Genomic DNA, 7,150 nt, shown 5'->3' with positions numbered 1-7,150 from the left:
TGTGTGATACTTACCGAAGGTAAATCTTAACTTAGTGACAGTATTTTCACAGCATTCTGAGTACTCTAGTTTTTCCACTGCGGTTTGGCTGTTTTCTCACTCAAACTTCGGGTCTAGCATTTGTTTATGCGAAACTTATCCCGCACTTTTTGAATCACGGTGTCTTTCATTCAACACTTGGTGAAGGTATCTCGGGTCTTATTTTTCTTCGCTAATTCAATAACGGTGAACATTGCGACTTTTACCCAATTTAATTTTCAGACTTTCCTTTAGTCCCTAGCTTCTTTTTTCTTTTTTCTTCCTCTTTTTTTCTCGACATTGTTGATTTTCATGTATTTTTTCCGAGCTTTCATAGACAAGTGGGTAGTGACACTTTCTCCTATCTTTATATTTCCCAGGATTCCTCCTGACGAAGGGTTACCCACCCGAAATGCATTGGGGATTTATCCTTCATTTTCCTTTTGAAGCTAATGGAATGTATTAAGCTTCTCCATGGTTGAATATTCATGATGACAATGGATATATTATTTTGAATAAAACTTCAAGATCAACTTTTGTGATATTTTCATTCGGATACTCAGCGATTTTCTCGCATTACTACAGCTGTGCTGCTAGAGGGACACCACTCACAATCGAGTTGTGCAACTGTTTTCTTGTAGTCACTCAACTGTCCAAAGCATCAGCCAATATGCAGGTATTCTACCACAGCACTGGATAGAGCAGGAAGTTGAGGCACTTGGGGTTGGTGAGTTTAGGATTGTGGAAAGATTTGGTTCATACAGTTGAGTTCACCAACACCACTCAACAAGCAGTGGGCTTCTAAATGCTGCACTGCAACATACCACACTCTCACCACCTCCGCCGGAATGGGCAAGGCTCATTTGCTATGTTTGTCCTTAGTGTGATGTTTGCATTTTTCTCAATCTTATGACTTCATTCAGTGATGCAACATTGAGGGCAGCAGCAACACTCTGAAAATTGCTCCAGGCCCACTGGCTTGGGTACCTTTCTTTGACATTTTCATGTTTTCTGGCCTGGGCCGGGTGCCTTTGTCTGCCGTTTCTGTGCTTTCTGCCCTGGGTGCCTTTGTCTGCCGTTTCTATGCTTTCTGCCCTGGGTGCCTTTGTCTGCCGTTTCTATGCTTTCTGCGCTGAGTGCGTTTGTGTGACGTTTCCATGATTTCTGGCCTGGGTGCCTTTGTGTGACGTTTCCATGATTTCTTGCCAGGGTGCCTTTGTGTGACGTTTCCATGCTTTCTGGCCTGGCTGGGTGCCTTTGTGTGACTTTTCCATGCTTTCTGGCCTGGCTCGTTGCCTTTGTGTGACATTTCTATGCTTTCTGGCCTGGGTGCGTTTGTGTGACGTTTCCATTATTTCTGGCCTGGGTGCTTATGTCAGGTCATCATTTATGATTTACTATGATTTGAAAGTTGATACAGCTAAATATGTAATGGAAAATATGTTGTGCACCATTTTGGTTTTTCTTTTTGCAAAATGTTTGAGGGGAGAATTCCCCTTCATCCAAACACGTCTGACAGTCATTAAGCTTGCTGTGCTCGTGTGCTATGCACCGTATGGGGGCTGGTGTAACAAAACTTGCCAGGGCTGCTTTGGGTTCCCAGTCCGGCCCCGAGTGTCAATTAATTATTTTTTGTGAATCGCAGTGTGTAACTACTCTGCACACTGCCACCTCACCCTGCTTTTGTTATACCGGAAGCCAAAGCTTAAAATTGAGGCAAACTTTATAGACTTTGTGTCTCTTTTGAGTGAGCGCTGCAGGGCAGGCAGGAGTATGAGTTGGAAAAGGCCTGAATTTGGGTGGGCAAAGTAGGAGGAGGATCCATTTGGATTGTACTTGTAGTCAGTCATGGATGGTAATATATGTGCAGATGCAGAAATGTCTTTGGTGCAAACTGCAAATAATTATTAATTGTGCATGTTACTTAGACGAATTGACATCGCACTTTGCACGTCTAGCGTGTTTTCTTTCACTTTGCTTCCCTAGAATGTCGCACACTGGACAGAAGAAGATTTCAAGCTACTTCACAAAATTTAAGCCCAAAGATGATGAGGAGCCTGCAAGCAAACTTGCTAGAAAAGACCATGTACTTCCAGTGGATGAAGGGAACAAGGAAGATGAAGAAGTGCGAGAGAAGGCACTGGATGAGAGTGACCCCACTACTAGCAGCAGCGTTATCACCCCTACAGAAGAAAAGACACAAGATAGTCCTCTTAGAGATGAGCAGCATCATGCTGTGGAAATTGATACAGAGACAGAGGAAACAGCAAGCACTAGCAAACAGTTTAACATATCACTGAAACCACATTCAGATAGAGTTTTTAGGAAAGGTATTCTTCCTAAAGGTTGAAAACATGACCAAAAAATATATTTCCAATGCAAGCATCCGTGGTTAATTGTTAAAGGCCCTAACCTTGGCTGTTCTGTGTGTCGCCAAGTCCGTGATCTTGGTGCTGAGAAATCCAGGGGAATGAAATTGTCCAAAGAATGGACTGAGTCTACTGTGAAGGCATATGGCACTAATATAGAACAGCAGCAGAAATCATTGAGGAAAAAGATTGGAGAACATGCACAAAGCAAGGCTCATATTACAACTTCAAAAAAAGATCCTTTATTGAAAGTAACTGCAAAAGCGCAATCTTTACAAATGTCAGCAACAGCCAGAATATTCTGAGTAGCTTATAAGGAAGCAAAGCGGAACAGGCCAGCGTATGGTTTTGAAACCGAGATAGACTGTCACCAGTTGAATGGACTAGATATGGGGCGAATTTTGCACTCCAATGTAGCTTGCTCAAACATACAGCGCCTCAGAAATGAAGAGGAAGATATTTGCCAAAATTATTGAACTTTCCCCAAAAGTAAGTCTTTTACTAGATGAAGCCACTGCATTAAATAGGAAAAGTTATTTAATTGTGTACATGCGAATGCAGCTACCTGGCATGGACTCCCCAGCTAATATTTTTGTTGACCTCATTGAGCTGAGTGATTTGTCAGCTGACGGCATAGTAAACAGTTTACTATCTGCACTTAAAAAAGATCCAGTTAACATAAGTGAGGACTTTCTCTCCAAATGCCTGGTTTCTGTTGCCTGTGATGGAGCTTCTGTGATGTTTGGCCGCCACAGTGGTGTTGTGAAGAGGTTGCAAGAAAAAATCTCTCCCAATACTGTAGCCTGGCACTGCTCAGCACATCGCCTGGAACTTGCCGTTCATGATGTCATGAAAGATATTGGCGCTACAAATCATTTCAAAAACGTACTCGATAAGCTTTATTCTCTATTTGCCACATCTGTTAAAAACCGTTTGGAGCTGAAAGAATGTGCAGAAGCTCTAGACATTCAGCTTTGCAGAATAGGTCGAGTGTTAGATACTCGTTGGGTTGCATCAAGCTTCAGAACAGTGGAGGCTATTTGGAATGCTTACCCTGCTCTCTACAAGCACTTTACTAGAGCAGCTGATGATGGTTCCCGTGACAGTTCAACACTAAATATGTACACAGGCCTAGGAAGGCGGTTATCATCTATCCAGTTTGTTGCTAATCTTGGGCTCATGTATGATGCTCTTCAGGAGTTATCAGAGTTATCACTCGAGTTACAGAGACGTGAGTCTACAATCATTGATGCTCATCGAGCTATTTGTCGGCAAATTGCAATGTTTGAGGCAATGGTAGACAGGCAAGGGAACCACTTCTCACAGTGTAAAAAGGGCATAGAAGAAAATATATTCCAAGGTGTGATGCTGCACAAAGGAAAGACCACTGATAAAATAATTGAACAGGGACAGTTTTTTCGTAGTCTTGCAGAAAATCTAAGACATCGTTTGTTGTCTACAGGAGGTACTAATCGACTGACAAAAAGGCAGAGTATGATGCACTGATTAGCGAAGTGAAAGTTTTATACAAACAGTACTGGCCTGATGAGCTACCTGTTCTTTATGGTGAAAGTGACATTGAGTCTCTGTGTAAACGATTCAACATTGCCAGTCGAGAAACCATACGTGCTTACAGAGAGTTTAAGGAATCTGGAGGGAAAGAAATTAAAAGGCAGTTCAAGGAGCTTTTGATGGCCTTACACACTATTGCAATCAGTACTGCAGAATGTGAGCGGGGCTTTTCTCAAATGAATCTTATTTGCACATCTACAAGAGCATCATTGCTGACTGAAACAACATGTTCTTTAATGTTTTTAAATCTTTTTGGCCCACCATTGAAGAGATTCAACCCCATCCCCTATGTTCAGTCATGGCTTGCAAAAGGACGAAGAGCAGCTGATGACACTAGGAGTAAAGCAAGGAAAGAGGAAGACTTGGAATGCTCAAGCAATTTAAACAGTTTGTGGGCATTTCTAGAAAAATAGATGCTAGCCAATTCCAACTGACAAAACACGTGTCATTGCAATGCTTTGAAAAAGATTGTCTTTACTGTGTTTGGATATTTAATTATTGTTCTACTTTATATAAGTTATTTATTTGAAATTATAACACTTTGTTGACAGTGTCAATTTATTTAATATGTTTTATATTTATATCTCTTGCTTTTTTTTGGATGTTATATATATTGTTATATTTTATATATGTTATTTATTTTGTTTTTCTGAGACAATTCTTTTTCGTTTTTAATTTTAGAACATGTATGTATTTATTTGACTGTATTTATCTATATTTTAGTTTGTCATTTTGTCTTTATTTCTATTTTGTATGGTACTATGGTCATTTTGCACTAATGGGTATGACTTGAGAAACAGAAATTCAAACTGCCCAGGCAGACACTACCTATTCCTTTGCCTTAGGTACCTATAGGACTTTTGGGGGAGTTGATATTTTTCTGTGCTTTGTTCATATACAAATCTTTAATTAAAAAGTCATATTTTGAATATATATGCGTCTTTTCTGATCTCTGTCTTGGCTGTATGATACAGAACTACATTTGGAAACGCCAGTTAAGTTCCATGTTTTTTACAATTCAGAATGTCTAATAAATGCACATATAGCGCCATGCCAGGGAGTAAGTTATAGTAGCAAGCCCAATTGTTAATCATCTTTTTTAATTGTTTCTCTAAAAGTAATCGCTTTAACTCTGCTATTTATGAATCCCAAACCCCTTGGGCCACTGGAAGTGACAGTGACTCATTCAAGTGTATTTCATGATTTTATTCAGCTTATCTGTTCTGATTTGACTAGTGTTTGTTTTCACAACATTTTGGTTTATTTTGTCACATAGGCTATGTAAACATTGTATCTTTGATCTCATAGACTCTATTAAAAAGGGCATACCCTACCCCAGTATTGTCCTTTCCCCAAATTAGCACATAGAGCACTGGAATTGTCCAATGCATTAGTGATTTTATCTAATTTATTCCAAAATTGTGCTTTAAATGCACTTTTGATTTAATCTTTTTGAAAATGTTCACAGGGCAGGGGAACCTCCTATCAAAACCTTACTATGAGGAAGGCAGGCTCCCTTGCTGAAATTCATCTGACTTTTCGCTGTGCCCGTTGAGGATGTGGGTGGAGCTAATAGCGGAAGTGGGTGGAGCCAGTGGAGGAAGTGGGTGGAGCCAAAGAAAAAGTAGGTGTGGCCTCTGACAAAGATTTGAGCACCTGCACTTCCAATTTTACAAATTAAGCACTGGCAGGGAGGTTTGGGGCTGAGTAGTCGCATACTATTATATGTTAGAGGTATAGTGAATCCACAATCAGTTTTTATAATCTATGAGTAGTGGCTTGTATTAGCGTCTAGGATTTAGGCAGAATCAACTCACAATGGCCGCTCTTCTTGGAGATAGAGTGCCTGATTTGGGTTGCTGAGTCAGTGACTCTGCTCTTTGTATGAGATTGTGCCATGAGATGATTCTGCTGTGGATTGTGATGCAGGGGGTTGAGTAGAACCATATGGTGAGAAGTTGAATTGGGCCTGAATCATAGTTTATACTCAATAAATAGATTGAGCTTCCAGTTTCAAGGCAGAGTTGCTGCTCTTGGAGATGGAGGCGCTGATTTGGGCAGCTGAGTCAGTGGCTCTAGTCCTCGGTTGTGATGCTGCTTGAAGCGGATTGTGAATTGTTTCGAAATGCAGGGAGGTTTGGGGCTGAGTAGTCGCATACTATTATATGTTAGAGATATAGTGAATCCACAATTAGTTGTTATAATCTATGAGTAGTGGCTTGTATTAACGTCTAGGATTTAGGCAGAATCGACTCACAATGTCCGCTCTTCTTGGAGACAGAGTGCAAGATTTGGGTTGCTGAGTCAGTGACACTGCTCTTTGTATGAGATTGTGCTATGAGATGATTCTGCAGTGGATTGTAATGCAGGGGGTTGAGTTGTACCATATAGGTGAGAAGTTGAAATGGGCCTGGATCATAGTTTATAATCAATAAATAGATTGAGCTTCCAGTGTCAAGGCAGAGTCGCTGCTCTTGGAAATGGAGGCGCTGATTTGGGTAGCTGAGTCTGTGGCTCTAGTCCTCGGGTGTGATGCTGCTGGAAGCGGGTTGTGAAGTGTTTCGAAATGCAGGGAGGTTTGGGGCTGAGTAGTCGCATACTATTATAGGTTAGAGGTATAGTGAATCCACAATCAGTTTTTATAATCTACGAGTAGTGGCTTGTATTAGCGTCTAGGATTTAGGCAGAATCAACTCACAATGGCCGCTCTTCTTGGAGATAGAGTTCCTGATTTGGGTTGCTGAGTCAGTGACTCTGCTCTTTCTATGAGATTGTGCCATGAGATGATTCTGCAGCGTATTTTAATGCAGGGGGTTGAGAAGTACCATATAGGTGAGAAGTTGAATAGGGCCAGGATCATAGTTTATAATCAATAAATAGATTGAGCTTCCAGTGTCAAGGCAGAGTTGCTGCTCTTGGAAAGGGAGGCGCTGATTTGAGTAGCTGAGTCAGTGGCTCTAGTCCTCGGGTGTGATGCTGCTGGAAGCGGGTTGCTAAGTGTTTCGAAATGCAGGGAGGTTTGGGGCTGAGTAGTCGCATTCTATTATATGTTAGAGGTATAGGGAATCCACAATGAGGTTTTATACTCTGTGAGTAGTGGCTTTGTGAGCGTGGGGATTCGGCGGGCTGGAAAAGCAGGCAAGGAGGCCGTATATAGTGTGCAATAGTCTACTTTATTGTGCCCAAGGCAC

The 7,150-nt window shown here is 41.2% G+C and overlaps 1 pseudogene; it reads left to right on the top strand.

Moving 5' to 3' along the window:
• The first annotated feature begins 2,005 nt into the window (after positions 1 to 2,005).
• On the top strand, positions 2,006 to 4,372 carry LOC146805979 (E3 SUMO-protein ligase KIAA1586-like; annotated as a pseudogene).
• The last annotated feature ends 2,778 nt before the right edge of the window (positions 4,373 to 7,150 follow it).

This window comes from Triturus cristatus, chromosome 8, assembly GCF_964204655.1.
Source record: "Triturus cristatus chromosome 8, aTriCri1.1, whole genome shotgun sequence".
NCBI classification, from domain to species: Eukaryota; Metazoa; Chordata; class Amphibia; order Caudata; family Salamandridae; genus Triturus; species Triturus cristatus.
The sequence above is the reverse complement of the archived record's forward strand: the minus strand, read 5'-3'. Positions and strand labels throughout refer to the sequence as shown.